Raw genomic sequence first — 19,730 nt, 5'->3', positions numbered from 1 at the left:
GGTTTTGGCAATGTCAGGTCTCTGAGGGATCTGCAATAGTGTGGCAACTAAGAATGCACATATTACACCAAGCCGGGTTCCCAATCGGGCTAATTTACACAGGGTGAGAGACTGGACAACATGGGTGCCTCCAGGGCCACACTCTGCTCCCAGCTTTGTTTCCAAATATGCAATAAAGCTAAGAACGTAAGGTCTGATGCCTCTTTCAGGAAGTCTTCTTTGGCCTTGTTTCTTCTGCTCCCTTACCACAGTGGATTAATTTTTCAGGTGTTTTTGTAATCAGTGGTATTTTTAGGTCAGAGGGAGTGCAGGCATGTGCACAGTTTGCCAGTTTGGTCCCAACTATATTTATCATAAATTGTAGCAGTGACTTTGAGCTCCTCTGAATTTGTCCATCTACAGAATTCCCAGGCCTAATTCTGACCACCATGCAATGGGCAATAATATCTGCTTGGTTGTCACAACTTAAGCTTCAACAACTTAAGTCGTTAAAATAGAGAGCAAAGCCAGTAGCTCTGGGTCCGCTCCAGGGCTCCCATCCCCTGTCTGGTATACGGGGACCGTAAGATGAATGACAGCCCTGCTGATATTTAATTAAATGAGGCAAACATTTCGGTCCTTGTTTTTTCTCTTTCTCTCAACTTCTCATGGAGGGACAGTCCCTGCCCCAATGGCTTCCTTCCAAATGCATCATACCATCCCCAGGGGCGTCTGGGCACTCTTCCATGGCCTTTTATTTGTAGTGACTTGAGTTTATGGTTTTCCACGTGTGGGATGGGGATTAAGAGGGAAGCTGGTGTCTCTGTTTACCCAGACCCAGTGACAATGAAGTTGTACAGGTTGTTCCAAGTCCCCAGAGCCCTGTCCTTGGAAATTGCCTCAACTCGGAATGGGGTGGCCCGGGATTATGTCTTTGTCCCCCTAGAATAGGCCCCCCTGTGTTCTCCCAAAACAGTCAGAGAACAGCATATGCTGATTAGAGAGCAGAGTAGTGAAAACAGGCCTGTCTCGCTGGGCATTGTTGGACTCTGTTCAGATGACACTGCCTGACTCTGCAAACTTTTTGTGGAAGACATGATTGTATTCATGACCCACCCCTGTGAAACAGGCATGGTGCAGCTGTTAACCACAGTGCACAGCACGGAAAACGAGGCATGAGGGGACCAGCGAGTGCCAGAGACACTGCCCAGATCCGCATATAATGACATCTAGTGTCAGCTGGCAGGCTTGTTATATAACTTATGTCTCTAATGGTAAAAACAATCTGGCTTACATAGTACAGCTACAGGAATGATTGTAAAAACATGGAATTCCTGCTTCCACATCTGTACCAGCCCTTCTGTCCTCCCTGTTACCTTGATTTCTGTCCAAATGCAATCACTACTCAGCCAGTTATGGTCGCCTAAGCCACAACCTGTTAACTGTAGCTATTCCTTTGTTTTATATTATTGAATTAATATATGTAATCATTGAGCTAGTAATATTTTTCTGAATAATGGTGTAACAGAAGAATCAACTTCTTTCATGGGTTTTGGGCTGGAGATGGGGGTCCCTCTGCCTGCCTAATAGGGGTTGGAGAGCTGAATTATTTTCTTCCTCAGGAGCTGGAAGAGGTTTGTGGTAAAACTGGAATAGGATCTTTTTTTTTTTTAATGAAATAGCCAAGACTGGCTCTGCCACAGATGTTTTGTTTTCAAAACTAGTCTATACCATGTGGTAGGGAAAATGAGCAAATTATTTCACAGTTTTAAAAATCTTTAAGGTTGTAATATACTCCACCACAACAACTAAAATAAACAAAGTCTATCTCTTAATCCTTTATAGAACATTCTGCAAAATATGGGTCTCACATATTGAACATCCATAGATTAGGAACCATCAGGATTCTCGTTCTGGACAGACCTTAATTCTTTTTTTTTTTTTTTGATTGATGTATAGTTGACTGACAATGTTTCAGGTGTACAGCAAAGTGATTCAGTCATATATATATATATATGTATATATAAATATTCCTTTTCAGATTCTTGTCCATTATAGGTTATTACAAGATATTGAATGTAGTTCCTTGTGCTATACAGTAGGTCCTTGTTGTTTATCTATTTTATATATAATAATGTGTATCTGTTAATCCCAAATTTCTAATTTATCCCTTCCCCTCCCCCCCCCAGGACTGACCTTAATTCTTGATAAATAGTAGGTCTCCACTAATTTGGACTCATTAGCAGAAGTTCAACCCAATGAGTGAAAAGTTAAATTACAGATTATTCAAAGATTTAGTCCAAGTAATTTTATGCCTGTTAGTAATTTAGGCCGCTAATGATATATTTGTACTAATTAGAACTATATTTTCACACAAACAATTAGTATGTTTTATTCTCAGAAAGCTTTATGTCAGTCAAATATAACTGTGTAAACTTCTTTGCATTACTGGATTTTGCAAATTGTATTCATAGTATATTATTTTCCTCGGGCTACTGGAACAAAGCACACAAACCGGGTGGCTTAGGTCAACAGAAATTTATTCTCTTACAGCTTTGGAGGCTTGAAGTCTGAAATCAAGATGTTGGCAGGTCCACCCTCCCTCCAGAGGCTCTAAGGAAGAATGCTGCCTTGTCTCTTCCAGCTTCCATTGGTTCTGGCGTTCCTGGGCCTGTTGCAGCTCCAATCACTGCCCCCACTGTCACATGGTGTTCTCCTCAGTATGTCTCTGTGTCTCCACATGGCCTTGTATGAGGACGCAAGCCATTGGAATAAGGCCCTCTTTAATCTAGTAAGACTTCATCTAAATTTAACTCGTTACAGCTGCAAAGATCCTATTTGCAAATAAGGTCATATTCTGAGGTTCCAGGAGAATGTGAATTTGGAGGGTTGAACGCTATTCAACCCAGTATATGTAGCTAGCAGAATGTTTAATTTTACGGCTCATCCTAGATCCAAAGTCCATGAATTATGATTAAAATAGCTCAAATCAAGGAAACTGACAACATCTATTGCAGAGCAACTGCAACTATGATATATTGCTGGTGGGAACGGTACAGCCATTCTGGAAAAGTTTCATATAAAGTTAAATGTGCACTTATATAACCGAGGAATCCTACTCCAAGAGAAATGAAGATATCCACTCAAAAAGTTATAAGCAAAGTTTAATAGCTTTATTCATTATTAAAAGCTAGAAACAACCCAAAGGTCCTCAACAGTGCATAGATACACAAAATTCTGGTATATCCATAAATGGAAGACTATTCATCAATAAGAAGGAATGAAGTACTGATACATGCAACAACCTGGATGAGTCTCAAAAGCATTTTGCTAAATGAAAGAATGCAGATACAAATGGCTATGTACTATATGACTCCATTTACATGACCTTCTAGAGAAGGCAAAACAATAGGAACAGAAATTAGATTGGTGTTTTCCAAGGGCCGATCGTGAAGGGAGGGGATTGGCTACAAGGGGCCACAAGGGAACTTTCTGATGTGAGGGACTTTTGATTGTGATGGTGGTTACATGACTGTCTAAGTTTGTCGAAATCCAGAGAACCATATACCTGAAAATATTGAATTTTACTCTATGTAAATTATACCTCAATAAACAAGAGCAACAAAAAATAAGCCCTGCTTTGTGGTCTTCTCCCACAAAGTTCATGAATTAAGCCTAGTGGAGATTGACTTTTAGTGGTCACGTTTCTGTGCGTAGCAGTGAGCCGATCAGCTCAGTCTGCAGCATATAAGAACTTGAACTTGCAAGTCTAGGGACTCCTCGGGGCCCCTGCTCTGCTGCTTTTCACGTTCTTTCACTTTATGAAACGAAGTCTGGAAACCATACGGGAAAGAAAGGATTCTTTTCTAGGCTAGAACTGAATGTCATTGGTTGAATCACCACATCAGTTTAGGATGTGCTGATGCAGGCAGGAGGGACCGTTGTCTTCTGGTACCTGGTTTGAGGTCTATCTTGAAACAAGAAGTTCTCAGAGGAAGCCAAATACAAAACTGCACGCGTGTTTGTGGTGTACGGGATGAAAACATTTAGTCAGAACCACATCCTCAGCTCTTCGTGGAGAATACAACACTCAGAAGCCTCTAAGTAGTACCTGGTTTAACCTCACCATTTATTTTGAAAAGCATTGGCTTATCGTGGGAATTGTAATTCTGCAAATTTACTCAGTGTGGGAGGACCTAAACATATGGTCCCCCTTTCAGACCAAAAAGACACTCTAGGTATTTATATTTAAAATGTACATAAAAAAATCCTTTGCAACTATTATGTAGTTTGAGTGTGCCCTGGGTTCTTTTGTCAGTATTACAGTTTATGAATAGACAAAGCAGGTAGCAATTGCTTTTACGGCTTCATGCTTTCTTGGCCTGGAAGAGTAGGGAAAACCATGGGACAGTTCTCCCTGCCCCATTCCCCAATGGCTACAATTTTATAATTGGAAAGTCATCTCTTTGTGTTAAGGCTTTTCTTGCAGGCGTGATGCCCATCTACCTCTGTTAGCCATTGGCTTGCACACGTGTGTGACTAAGTCTGACTCACTCAGAGGGGCATAGTTTGTAGGACAGAAAGGCCCTTATAGGAATGGGTCAGTAGGATGGGCATTTTCTTTTGAAAGGCGAGTAAATAGACTGGTCACCCTTGTGTGCATGAATTAAAATTAGTATCTTTTTCTCCTGTTAATTTGTCTCCTGTCAATTTTATTATCAGTCTGGCCGCACAGCTCAAGAAACGTAGAGGGGATAAGCTCCCCTCCACACAGCACCACGCCTTTTGTGCGCCCTTCTCTCTGTCCCCTGACTGTCCCGTGATGCTCTTTAAGTTGCCCTGTACTCTTTGAAGAACAATTTTGCCAACTCTCATGATTAAGAGCATCTCATGACATTTAATTTCCTCTGTGGGATCTTAGCATTTTGGGGTAGAATAGCCAGTGATGTGTTTTGCATCCCACAACTGGCCAGAGGAATTCCTATTTTTTTCATAAATGATGTTACGAGCCCTCTGGCCTTCTAGATCATGGCTGCGTGACTATATCGGGAGCGCTGTTTACACTCAGATCATGAATTATCTTCCTCGATATAAGAATGGGCAGAAAAAATAAGCAGGACCAACTTTATGTCAGGAGTCTCACATCTTCTATCCATCTGTTTGTAATTTAACGGAGGAATCGGAGGGGCCATACGTTAGACTTATTATCTGATGTTCATTGCATCGGAGTTAGAAAGGGAAGGGATCTGTCCCTGGAGAAAGATAGGCGTGAAGTCAGGAGGTAAGTAATGCTCACACATAAAAAGGGCTGAGTTAGCCAGTGCACTCACTGGCTCAATAAAGTATATGAAACCCCATGGGTATCATCGGGCAGGAGTGAATAAAGAGACTGGCAACGATGACTGTGGGTACTTGAACATGATGTGGGGAAAGTGGACTGCTACTATACCTCCCCTGCTATATCTTGGACAGCTCGTGAGCATGCATGGTCTAAAAAAAACTACAACTGCAGCATAAACTCACCAAGGGGCCCTGGATAACCCCCCAGAGCGACCTGATTGTGCTTCGCTCACTGCATTCCATCCCCATTCCTCCACACGGGTAGTATTTTAGGACCTGGAAACGTAATTTGCCGTGGAATTTGATAAAATCCTGCTGCAGAAACCTGTTCATTGATTTAGTCATGATAGAAAGTCGGTATCAAGCACTTATTTAAGCCGTTTCCCTCCATTAATTTCTTTAGTTCTCACAATGGCCCAGTGAGGTGGGTACTATTATTATTCCTCATTTTATGTATGAGGACCCTGGTCCAGAGAGATTAAACAATTTACCTAGTTCACATAGCTAGGTGCTGTCAGAGCTGAGATTTGACCCTAAGAAGTTTGGCTGTAAAGTATACACTCTTAATTCTATACTGTCTCCGATATATCCTAAGATCCTAATAGCACAATGATAATTAATTTTTTGCACAAAGATAATTTGCAAAGTAGTTCACTGGCTTGCCTTTTTAAGTCACTACTTTGGCATTTCCTTTACGTCTATTTATAGTTAATTTTCTTTTTCTTTCTTGAAATGATCAGTTCTCAACTTAGCAACACCACAGGGATGAATGTAGGAATCTCATAGTCCCACTGGTACATATTTAACTTGGACTTATCACTTATGGCAAAAGATTAAATATACCAAAGAGCAAGATACATTTTCTGTTGTCAAGCCATGCAGTCTAGTAAAAGGAAAATCGAGAAAAAAGAACCAACCCCTTCTACAACATTTCCCCCCATTCTTGGACAAGCATGGTACTTTCAAAAAGCAATAATATTCACAGCTACAGATGAAACAGCTGAGGTGAGAAATCTAGTCTGGACACTTCTCTGTCTACTCTTTGCCTGGCTACCTCCCCTAAATTTTTAAAGACCAAGGTCATAAGTACCTTCCTCCAGGACACCCACCCTTTTGCAGCCTGCCTGGTTATGTGCCCCCGTGTACCCCAGAGGGCCCTGCGTTCCTCAGCCATTGCATTTGTAGTTGTTGGTTAATGTTCCAGGTGGCTGAGATGGGGCCTGATGACTTGTGTGTTCCTGGTCACTGCGATAAAAGTTTACTGAATGAATGGATGAGTGAATGAGGAGGAAAGGAGTGTTGAGAGATCCAGAGGTAAGTTTGGGTTCTAAACGTTGATGTCTTCTGAGAACAAGGACCGTGCTTCAGCCCCAGCACCAGGCCGGACACATTAGTCTTGTTCAATGCTCTGACTTCACTGTCCTTTAATATTTGAGGATGAAACTGTTCATCATGTTAAACAAGACTTGTATAAGAATGGTTTGCCACTTTTAGCCACCATGTATTCATAACAGCTTTTCTATCAACTCATTTTATTTTTAGTGGAAATATCTGGAGTGTTTTTCTAAGATACGAGATTAGCGTGTTCAACAGAATGAATAGAGCAAAGAACAACTTATGTTTAGTTGATAATGAATAGTCCAGCTGATCCTGTGTAGGGTCCCTGTGGGGAACTAGTGGGAGGGGAGATTAGAAAGACAGTTGTGGGAAGCCCTAAAGCCATCCAGGCTAAGTAGTTTGCACTCTGTCCTGTAGGGAAAGGGAAACCATAGAAGACTTTTAAGTTATGAAATAACAAAGATGCATATTTACTATCAGAGCGATTTTTAAAAGGAAGCTTAAATGAGTCTAATATTTGTTTGAAATATATCTTTAAGCCACTGGACTTTGGCTTTTATTGGTAATCACAGATTAGTTTACCCCAAGTAGTATCTCAGTGGCTGGAATGTTTTAGTAACTCAATAAATATGAATGCATGACTGACAACAGAAAATTAGTCACCGCAAAAAATAAATCCAAGGAATAATATTACAAGTGTTTTTAGACCAAAAAGATAGACCAAATAGAAAATGTAAGCTCAGCTGAACAATCTGAAGATGACTAGATTAGTGATCTTTCAGGCCAGGAGAAAAAGGACGCAGTGGAGCAGGACTCAGCAAGCATTTTCTGTAAAAAACCAAAGAGCAAATAGTAAAGCTTTGAGAGCCATGTAAGATGTCTGCTGCATTTTTTTCTGTTTGGGCTTTTCGGGAGTTTTTTGTTTTGTTTTTTTGCAATTTTTTCAAAATGTAAAAATATTCTAAGACTGTAGAAAAACAGCCTGCGTGCTGGATTTGATTGTGAACCTCTGTTCTAGGGATTTGGGCCACTAAATAAAATTATTCCTGACCTCTCTTTTTTTTTTTTTGCGGTACGCGGGCTTCTCACTGACGGGGGCACGAACCCGTGTCCCCTGCATCGGCAGGCGGACTCTCAACCACTGCGCCACCAGAGAAGCCCCCTCTCTTTTTTTAAACATAATTATCCGTGTTCTTTTATTTTAACGGGTCACAGAAAATTCAAATTTTGATATTAACCATGTGGTTTTACTGAGACCCAACACTAGTAACCTTATGAAAACCCAATAACCTCGGGGACAGAATCTCAAATAGGAAACAAGGAAGCAAGAGAAAGGTCAGTCTTTTTAAGGTCTTTGTAAAGAAGGGGGAGAAGGAGACGGAGAAGGCAGGAAAAAGAAAAAGCAGCAGCAGAAACAAAAAACAAATGAGCCCAGGACTACTTACTAAGAGCCCCTGAGTGTTTGTTTATAAAAGAAAACAAGGAATTATTCTCTCAGGTTGAATTTTGCCCTGGCAACATATGTCCTTGTTCTTCTCATCCAGCCAGAGCAGTCCCATTTTTAGAATCATGGAACATATTTGCACAGGAAGCTGTTTTATGATGAGACATTTAAAACTCTATTTTGTAAAATCAGCTCTGATTGAAGGTGAATCACAAAAGTCTATAAATCTGCCCCAATAACCAATTCCAATTCCACAACTTATTTCATGAGAAGAGTAGATAGAAAAAGCAACCTAGTCCCTGTCAGAGCCTTTTTTATAAGGAACTGGGTTCATCGATGTCAAATTTTTGGACGATGCTATAGGCGAGAGAGCAAGTATTTTTGCTAATGATCTTGATGGCCCGTCTTGGATTGGCTGTCTAAGGAAAGTAAACAAACAACTTGATGTGCTGCATTTCAAATGTATTGTGGAGCTGGTCTCTTCTCCTCATCCTATTGTGAGTACTCTAAATACAATTTCTGAATTTGGTTGACCTTTCAGGTGGTGTTGATGCTTTGAAAAATGTTTCTTTGGTCTAAGGACTGAAACAAACAAGAAATGATACAGTGAAATGATCCAGAAGGAGGCTGAAAACCGTCTTTGAGGAAGAGGGGTGACAGCGCCCCTGAGTGAATTCAAATTTCACGGCCACCACTGGATGCTTACCTAGGTTCAGAAAGTTTTTAGAAGACTCAGATGAAATCTCTGAAAGCATACAGCCTGAAGGACAGACTTTTGATAGTCACAAGGAATATGGAAGAAAAAAGTGGGGGAGAAATATTCAGAGAAAAATAAGAATCATCCTGTTTCAAATATGCTCCATTCTGAACTCGCTTGCCGTAGGTGCTGTTGATTCTAATCCTTTTCTTTTACGAATGGCTCACGTGCAGGTGCTTGTATAAATACACCATTGGTCCAGCTGGCCTTTTGCTCTGCTAAGAGAGAAATCATAAAGAAATCCAAGACTCCGACTGCTCATCTATCCTTCAACTAGACAAGCACAGACTACTATTCTAAAATGCCCTTGAACAGTAAGAAGCTATAAAGCCTTATCATGATAGTTCTTAAGAAAAATCGCAGAGGAATGTTCTAGAGGTGTTGGGGATATGAGTCCTGAACAGAAAGGGAAAATGGAGAGTAAATATAAAATAATAAAAGCAGAAGTTGCAAAAGAGATGCTAGTAATGGTCCCCCAGCTCTGCATCCTCCCTGCCCCCTTTGCCCTTTCTCCAGCGGCATCCCAGGGTGCTCCATGTTTGTACATTGCACATCTTATATGTGAGTTTTAAATCATGCTCGACTAACAGAGCCAAGTAAACCAGGCTGAGACTTGGCTAAAGATATAGAGGCCAAAGGAAAGACTCACTAGAACTCCACGGGACTGAGGGTGATCTGTCTGGAAGCTATATAAGGCATAGAAAGAGGTCATTACTCCTGATTTTGGGGAAAATATCCGTTAGGATTTGGACATTGGAATTTATATAAGTATAAATGTCGTACTTAGTATGTTCCAGCTATTTACCCATAACTCAATAAGTGGACTTCCCTGGTGGCGCAGTGGTTAAGAGTCTGCCTGCCAATGCAGGGGACACGGGTTTGAGCCCTGGTCCAGGAAGGTCCCACATGCTGTGGAGCAACTAAGCCCGTGTGCCACACTACTGAGCCTGTGCTCTAGAGCCCGCGAGCCACAACTACTGAGCCCACGTGCCGCAACTACTGAAACCTGTGCACCTAGAGCCCGTGCTCCGCAACAAGAGAAGCCACTGCAATGAGAAGCCCGCGCACCACAACGAAGAGTAGCCCCTGCTCACCACAACTAGAGAAAGCCGGCACGCAGCAATGAAGACCCAGCACAGCCAAAAAATAAATAAATTGAAAAAAAAATAACCCAATAAGTTTTCTTAATTTCTCCATTTACAAATGAGTTAAGTGAAGCACAGAAAGGTTCAGTAACTTGCCCTAAGTCACACAGCTAGTAAGTGACAGAGCCAGAATTTAAACTGTCATGTCCCACCTGGAACCTCAGAGTTGGGATAAAGACTATTTTAAGCTGAAGATATTTGAAATTCAAAAGATGCAGAAACAAGTCTTCTCAGAGCTTCCTTTATCTGACCAAAAGCAGAGACTTCTGAGAAATTAGGGCTGCCATAAATTCCCTCTAAGGGGCAACTTCTACTCCCCAAAGTAAACCTACCATAGATCCCTCTTTGGGGTAGATCTGTGGTCCTGAAGAAGACAAAAGACCACTGATACCTGTGCAGACAAACATTATCACAAACTTTATCTCCTATTTTTCTAAAAACCCATTTGTTTTCCTAAAGATGCCTATTTGTTCTTTCCCTAGAAGCCTTTCTCCCCCTCCCTTTCCTCTGCTAAGTTAGGTGTACATATAAGCCTTTAACTGTAACCATGTAACACAGCTGCTACTTCTTTTCTAGACCCCTGTGTGCAATACGAATCACCCTTTTCCTCCTGTTGACCTTTTGTCAGCTTAATTGGCAGCCTCCTGTTATTAAAACTAAGAGAGAAGAGAAACAAGACTTCCCTCCCCTACAAAACCCAGGCATGTTGGCTATAGAATCCACGCTCTAAATCAGGGTTTCTCAACCCCAGCACAATTGGCATTTGGACTGGACAGTTCTTTGCTGGGGGCCATCCTGTGCATTGTAGGTTAATAGCATACCTGGCCTCTTCCCACTAGAGGCCAGTAGCATTCACGGCTCCCCCCACCCCGCCACTGCCCCAGTTGTGACAACAAAAAATGTCTCCAGACATTGCTAAATGTGCCCCCGGTTGAGAAGCTCTACTCATTATTCTGCCTCTCCCTGCTCTGGTGTCGCATTTCTGGGAAGCCTTTCCTTTTTTTTTTGCTGCGCTGCATGGCTTGCAGGATCTCAATTCCCCAATAACCGGACCACGGATTGAACCCGGGCCATGACAGTGAAAGCCCGGAATCCTAACATTAGACCATCAGGGAACTGGGAAGCCTTTCCTGATTCTCCTCTGTCAAGGCTGATATTTATTGAGATATTACTATGTGCTAGGTGATGCCTAGCTTTTCACATGTACTTGCTTGTTTCTTCCTCACAAGGAAACTGTGTGGTTGGTCTTATTATCACTTGCTTCTATAAATGAGAAAATGAACTCAGCCCAGTTAAGACCCTGCGCGAAGTCATAGGAGCCCTGAAGCTGGGATCCACCCAGGGTCTGTCGCTTTCCAGCACATGTGCTCTGACCCTCCCACTGCCTTACATCGTCAGGCCCTGTTTATAGCTTGGTCCTCCTCCACTTGTCTGATTGTTTGAGAGCAGAGACCAGTGTGTCCCCAACACCCAGGCACCACACAGCGCTCAGCTCAATGTTTCTAAAGTGAGTAAAGAAGAAACAGTAGATTAAAATCTTCCCAGCTCCAAAGGGGGACATTGTGTAAACCACACACAAATTCCCTACCCAAGAGAGGCTGCCAGGCCAACTGTACGAAACAGAGTATCCAGGACCTCACTGGACTCAGAACTCAGAACATTCTTCATTAGAAAAACTTCAGAAGTGATACAGGTTGTACATCTGAATGTTTCTTTTTTTTTTTTTTTTGCGGTACGCGGGCCTCTCACTGTTGTGGCCTCTCCCGTTGCGGGGCACAGGCTCCGGACGCGCAGGCTCAGCGGCCATGGCTCACGGGCCCAGCCGCTCCGCGGCATGTGGGATCTTCCCGGACCGGGGCACGAACCCGCGTCCCCTGCATCGGCAGGCGGACTCTCAATCACTGTGCCGCCAGGGAAGCCCGTTTCTCTGTTTTAAGGCATCTCCTTAAAATTAAGTCAAATGACCTGAGAGAGAGGACCCAAATAGATGGCAAATTCTTTCTCAAAATAAACATGACAGGCCTTTAGGATTAAATCACTTCATCCCCAAATTGTTGAATACATGACTTCATTCCAAATGAAGTTTTATAGGTAAATGTTGTTTAATAAAATGCAATAGAGGGTTAATATAATTTCCCCTCTCCCAGAAGTGAAATATTTTCTCTCATATCAGCATCTCAGCCCTGGATGGGATGCTGAGATCGTAACTAGGACTTGAAGGTGGGCTTTGTTTCACACTTTATGTCATTGCTCTTCTCCAAGGCTCTACATGCCCCTTCTGCCCCTGACAAGCCTAAGGAAAGAACATTAACCTTGGAGTTATAACTGGCTTGAGCCTTGGTCCTGCCACTTACTAGATGAGGAACATTAAGTAAATCTCCACTTTTCTGATTAGTTTTTTTATCTGTATGATGAGAAACATTCCATGATCTTTTTCTCCTAGTGCTGTCGTAAGATTAGGTAATAAAGGAACCTATTAGTTATGTTTTCAAAAATGATTTCCCTGCCTCAGGAGAGTTTCACTCAGTTGGGGTTCTTGAAGCGACTACTGAGTAGTGTTTTTCAGGCAGCTGTCTGAGGGCTTTTGTGAGGTTCTGTGTCCCTTTTTTGGACCGTTCTATCTTTGCATTCATCACTCCCCCTCCCAGACGCTATCAGCACTGCTGGGGAAGACACAGAACCACTCTTGGGGGTGTTCATCCAGGGAAAGTCACACTGGGTTCTCTCCTGTCCTCAGCACTCAGCAGTCCCCAAGCTAAGGGAAATGTGGTTGGTGGCCTTGAGGAAATAAAGGAAACAAACCTGAAGTGTGTGACAAAGGGTCAGTGGGGGAAGCGGGGATGAGTGGTCCAGTGGCCTTGCCTGGAAGGTTTGGACCACAAGGTGGTTTCTGAACCAACTGTGTGCACATGTGCCTTCAGGGTTTTTTTTTTTGTTTGTTTTGTTTTTTCTTTTCAGCCCATGATGTCTGGGTAACTTCATCATTAACTTGATTTCAGAACTAAATGTTCTTGCTTGGGCAAAGTCATTTTTGCTATACGTAGGAACATTTCTCTTATCCTGTCCCTTCTTTCTGGCTTACGCCATTCATCCTGGACTCAGAATCTATTTGATTTTTTAAAAATGAGATTCAACAACCCTTGTGAATGTCTGACTCTAAATGTGACATTCTATTTGAATGGGAGAAGTTAGAGCAGGTTAGGAAATGGGCCAGTGGGGTCTTTGTTTCTGAAGAGATAGGAAAAGAGCTTTGTATACAGCTGGCATTATGAAAATTATTTTTCCTGGTTTTACATATATTGCTGTTTTTCTCGATGGAAGGTGAAGGAAATATTTACAATATTGCTCCTCTCTCATGGTTAGGACTTTTAGGATTGTGAAAAAACTTTCTACATTGTGGTTTCTCAGGAAATATGGGAAATAAAGAGAAAGGTCTTTCTTCTCTGGAAGATAATGGTAAAAAATGTTTGCATCGACACACAGGCATATCCCAGGCAAAGCCTGTCACACAGTATCTAGCCATGCTGTGGGACGGAGACACTTCTCCCCAAGCAGAGACCCTTTCAATGGATAAAGAAGTTGTGGTACATAGATATGGTGGAATATTACTCAGTCATAAAAGAGAATGAAATAATGCCATTTGCAGCAACATGGATGAACTTAGAGATTATCATACTAAGTGAAGTAAGTCAGACAAAGACAAATATGATATCACTTATATGGGGAATAAAAAAAATGCTACAAATAATTTATTTACAAAACAGAAATAGACCCACAGACATAGAAAGCAAATTTATGGTTACCAAAGGGTAAGGGGGGAGGGGTAAATTAGGAGTTTGGGATTAACAGATCCACACTACTATATATAAAATAAACAGCAAGGACCTACTATTTAGCACAGGGAACTATATTCAATATCTTGTAATAACCTATAAGGGAAAACAATCTGAAAAAATATATATATATGTGTGTATATATGTTATATATATATATATTAGTTATATAACTGAATCACTTTGCTGTACACCAGAAATGAACACAACATTGTAAATCAACTATACTTCAATTTAAAAAAAAAAAGACTCTTCCCAGTAAAACATTCACTATTACTCTCCTCAACTGGGAATCCAGAGAACCGTTTCTCCTCCACTTACCAGGAGCACTGGAACACGTTTTCTTTTTATTTGTACACCCTGGATTTTAGAATCACCATCTACGGGAGAAAGGAAAGAGGGGAACATTGTGAAAAACTGTGTCACAAGGATTAAGTGGCCACGTCAGGGAAAGGTTTCCTGGCTCTCATTTCTCCCGGCCCTATCTGGCAATCGGCAACCCCAGTGAAGTCTAGGAATGAAGCTGGGTTTGTTATTGCCTTTCATTCTGTGGATTGTGACTCATTAGCGAGCCCTGAAATCAGTTCAGCCTGACTCACTTTGGCCCCATGACTCCTCTGGACTGAAATTGCGGAGTTAAAGCTGAGATCCCCATCACCTAGCCTGCATTAAGAAGCTCGCTGCTGTTGCATTAGATTCTCCGATTTCTATAGGTGTATCTCTGAGAGAGTTTCCTAACCTGGGGTTTGTGGTCCATTGGTTGTCAAATTCATTTAGGGGTTGGTAACTACATTTTAAAAATAATGAAGGGGACTTCCCTGGTGGTCCAGTGGTTAAGACTTTGCACTTCCACTGCAGGGGGCACGGGTTAGATCCCTGGTCAGGGAACTAAGATCCCGCATGCCAGACAGCCAAAAAAAAAAAAAAGAATACAATGAATTGGAATAGGAATATCAGAGTATCAGAATACACTACATGTAACAAGGGTAGCCATTATTTTATGAAAACTTTCAGTTTATACACACACACACACACACACACACACACACGTATTCGTGTACTGAGACTCAATGTAAAAAGTATTTTCAACTGTGGGTCCCAATATAAACAGATTTTAAAAATCAGGTGGAACAGGGCAGAAAATGTAATAGCTGTCATTACAAGGTCAGCAACCCTCTACCCAGCGGGGCTCCCCAAGCCCACTCAGCCATGCAGTCTTCCCTTTTATAGGCTGGGGGTGGGGGCCGGGGTAGAGGTTACAAGTCTAGTTTTGCTATTTTGTAACTCCGTAAGTAATGTGCCTAGTACCTTGCTTTAGAATGTAGGGCTGCTACATTCTCAAGAGGTATTCTCAGAATTGGGGCTTTAGATGCATTTGGGGAGACAAATGGAAAATAAACACGATGCCAGGCACCAGGAGTACAAAATAAACAAGGGTCCCAATTCTCTACCTTCCGAATAACTGCTTTCTGCGTAGTGGGAGCGGGAACCCCCAGAGTGGCTTCCAGGAAACGGAAAGGGAAAATGCCATGTAAGAGCAGCCATTCACGAACCCTCACCTACAGTTGTCCTCCTCGTGGTCCAGACCAGAATTGGGAACTTAATACTATTTAAGGAAACAAATTTAACTTGCGAACTGGTAGAGGTTTGCCATCAACTCCCCAAACGACCACTGGAAAAACCTACTGATCAAGCAAAGCCAAGTTTATTGGACCCCCTGCAGCGAAGGGGAACTCCACTTTGGCAGAGTCTTATGTCCCAGAGGGGAGGCCCCCAGAGGTCACTTGCAGGATTTTGTTGCTGGGAGGGGCGGGTACCAAGGGGTTTAAGGCAGATCTTTCAAGGCAGAGGACTGATTGTGAACTGGACAAAATTTATGACATCATATACTTTGGGTTGGTAGGTGCAACAAGCATGCGTCTTGAAGTGAATCTAGAAAGTGAACTGCTGTGCGATCAGTGAAGGCGTTGCCCAGGTGCGCCCTCTATGGTCTCGATAGGGGAACTGCTTCTCCATTTCAGCAAACTGGACAGATGTATTTGCAGGAATTTTCTTACACAGTCCAATTATTATTAAAGAGTCTCATTTTCCTGGGAAATAATTTTCTGGAATAAATAGTTAAGTCACACTGACTCATGAATGAAAGGGTTTACTTATCTTGGTTATTGAGAAGCTGCTGAAACAGGATTTCTAGACATAAATAATTTATGAATTTTTAACAGTTAATTTCCATCCTGTCTAGTGTTTTGGGAAGGAATTAGAGCCAATGATATACTATCAGGTACCGCTACTGTGTTTAAAAACCGGGTGGGGGAACATGTGAAAGGAAAAGAATGCTTGGAATTGGGATTAAGTTGTTGAATTTTCTTGGAATTTGTAAGTTTTGAAAATTTCCAAGGGAGAATAAGGAAAATGAACACAGAGGCAGAAATTGGAGTAATGTGGCCACAAACCAAGGAATGCCAACAGCCTCCAAAGCTGAAAGAGGCAAGAAACAGATGGTCCCCTAGCAACTCTGGAGGGAGGTGGCTATGTCAACACCTTGCTTTCGACCCAGTGATGTGAGTTTGAACTTCTATCCCCCAAAGTTATGAGAGAATAAATTTCTCTTGTTTTAAGCCCCCAAGTTTGTGGTCGTTTGTTATCGCAGCCATTGGAAACTAATACAGGGGATGAAAGGGGCATTTCTTCTTTCACAGGGAGAAGAAACCTTCCTCTGAAAACCCACTCTACACTCCCCCTAAGTCCTGTGAAATAAATTCTGGCTTCAAGGATTCTGGAAAAGAAGCATCTGGCATTGTTGGCCCTTATAAACCTCTGCCAGTGAGGAAAAACTACTGTGTAACAGTTTGGGGAAGAGCAAGCAATAGCGCCTGCCACATGATGCAGTGACCACGTCACAGGCAGCAGGAGGGAGATGCAACCGTACTGGCCAAATCCCAGAGCCCAGCACTGGTATCTGAATTCAAGAGTTGACTGCACTCTTCAAATGAGTGGCTTTACCAGCATCGGGGTCTGACTGTCTTTCTTACCAAGGGAGTCAATGGATCCCCACATTCTTCCTTGGCAGTGTCTGGCCACTTTTCCCAGGGTGAGTTCTTACCCCGCCGTGGCTTGGCCGACCTTCCCAAGTAGCTCCCAGCCAGGGAAATCCTTCTTGAGGTAGGTGAGTTTCCTTAGCAACACTCAGCCACAGCATTCCGTGCTCTGACTCTTGGTTCTATCTTCCTGGAGGCTGTCCACAGGCAAAGGAGGTGTGCTCTTAGCTTTCCGCACCTCTGTGGATGGCTTCCCTGCAATTCCAGATTTCTAATTCATATACAGGAGTTATCTACGTGACCTTCCTGGTGGAAGGTTCACCAACTGACTTTTCATTGAGGTGGAAGGAATCTTTCTTCTTGCATTCAGGGTTTAGTGTTTATGTGACTATTTGCCTCCCCTTCATGCTAGCTGAGCTGGCTGAAGACTTGAAGGCCTCGGAATAGCTTGGCTTCTCCTCCAAAGAAAGGGAGAAGCCCTTGCCAGGAGACCTCTATACTTAAGGCATCCACTGGAGTTAAGCATCCTTCAAATCTGACTAGTAGCTCCAACCCCAAGTACATATATTTTTCTTTTTGCTACATTAATTTTAAAAATGTGGAATGTTTTGGGTTTGGCTCACAGAGCATTATAAAACACAAAGTCCTGTCATCTGGAAAATGCCTTTTTTGATACTCTCAAATAGGACTAAATGTAAAAGGAACCCACACAGAGACCACCAGGTAATGTAATGGCTCTTTGACCAAAAAACATTTGGAGGCAAATTCCTCTGCTGACCCACAACTTGGGACTTAGTGGGGTTTTAAATCTATTACTTGTGGGATTTTCACTCTCCCACTGGGCTGTTAATCTGATTGTTTATTGAAGCTCTGCTGACTTGTTCATTTAATAGTTTTCTCCAGAACAGCCAAGGTCCTTCAGAGAGTAAGTGCTATGGGACTCCAGGCTTTTAGTGGAAACTGACAATATATCACAGGCGATGGAGACCTGGAAGGCTTCAAACAGAAGATGGATGAGAGTCTCTTAGCAGCTCATTTCAAGGCTAGCTCAGGAGTTCCATGTTTGAGCTAACTGATTAAGTCTCTGCCGTGCAGAAAAACATTTGTCATTTCGGTTCCATTAACCCACCTTGCAGGCTTCCCTGGTGGCGCAGTGGTTGGGAGTCCGCCTGCCGATGCAGGGGACATGGGTTCGTGTCCCGGTCCAGGAAGATCCCACATGCCGCGGAGCGGCTGGGCCCGTGAGCCATGGCCGCTGAGCCCGCGCATCCGGAGCCTGTGCTCTGCAACGGGAGAGGCCACAACAGTGAGAGACCCGCGTACCGCAAAAAAAAAAAAAAAAAAAAGCCACCTTGCAACTAGAATTCTATAGTAGTGGCCCCAGGGCATTAAAATCCTTCATCACACTGGGAGACCTGGAAGGGGCTCTAAGAAAAATAGCTCGTGGAGACCAAGTGTCCCTGAGAAGGTGACTGTGGTGGACAAACAGTACAAGAAGCAGAGGCAGATGGAATGGGCCCCAGGTGAGATTGCACCATGGCCTAAACACGATTTTGGAGCCACGGTCTTTCTTAAGGATTTTCCCTTTTCTTCCATCCCCCAGCCTCTCATGAACCTCCATAAGCATGCTCTTTATTTGTTAGAATCACGCCCACTTTCTGCTTAGACCCATCCTTTTCAAACTTTCTGTCCTCCATGTGGAAATGTCCACATCCTGTCATTAGTCTGTTTAGACTCATTTCTTTCAATCCGGTAAGTGAAGTTGGGTCACACTCATGGCTAACGAGAGCCATCATGTTCTAGAGGGATACTCTCTGATAAAAATATAGTGAGAACCACGTGTATATATATATATATATTTTTTTTAATTTATTTATTTTTGACCGTGTTGGGTCTTTGTTGCTGTGCACGGGCTCTCTCTAGTTGCAGTGAGCAGGGGCTACTCTTCGTTGTGGTGCACGGGCTTCTCATTGTGGTGGCTTCTCTTGTTGCGGAGCATGGGGCTTCAGTCGTTGTGGCGCAGGGGCTCAGTAGTTGTGGCTCGCGGGCTCTAGAGCTCAGACTCGGTAGTTGTGGCTCACGGGCTTAGTTGCTCTGTGGCATGTGGGATCTTCCCTGACCAGTGCTCAAACCTGTGTCCCCTGCATTGCCAGGCGGATTCTCAACCACTGCGCCACCAGGGAAGCCCCACATGTATAATTTTAAAAATTCTAGTGACCATGTTATAAATGAAAAGAAAAAGTGTAATTAATTTTAGGATATATTTTCTTTTATCCCAATATATACAAAATATTTCCATATCAACATATGGCACTGGCCACATGTCAAGTGCTCTATAGTCATGGGTGGTGAGTGGCCATTGCACCTCTACAGTCAGTCTCGTGGCTGTATTATCTGTACTTTAGTAAATCTTATGATAGTACATTCAGCCAGGTCTTGGCATTTCTAGGCAGGAGAGTAGACCAAAGATTTTGTATCAGTAAGTTCTTCCTGGGCCCTTAACTTACCTTGCATGTTGTGCCTCTGATGTCTACATATATGTCTCTTATGATCCTAAAATACCACTTTTGGGAATTCTTAGGAAGAGACAGGATGAGGGAAAACATGTCTCATAATAAATTTACTCCTGTAGGCAAAGTCTAAGGTCAACATTGTAAAAACTTCAGCAATTCAAGGCTGACATTACATACAGTTGTATCAATATACTTATCTCCTTTTCTGTTTATTGTCTTTTTCAGAGGCTCTGCCTTTTTTCTGCTCCCACCTTCCCTTTTTTCCTTTACTGCTTCTTTGACATCATATTAAAGCCTTAAGTGTGTGGAGCTCTTTTCACTGTCAGGAATATAATTTTAAAGT

Source organism: Grampus griseus (assembly GCF_964374135.1).
Source record: "Grampus griseus genome assembly, chromosome: 10".
NCBI classification, from domain to species: domain Eukaryota; kingdom Metazoa; phylum Chordata; class Mammalia; order Artiodactyla; family Delphinidae; genus Grampus; species Grampus griseus.
The sequence above is the reverse complement of the archived record's forward strand: the minus strand, read 5'-3'. Positions refer to the sequence as shown.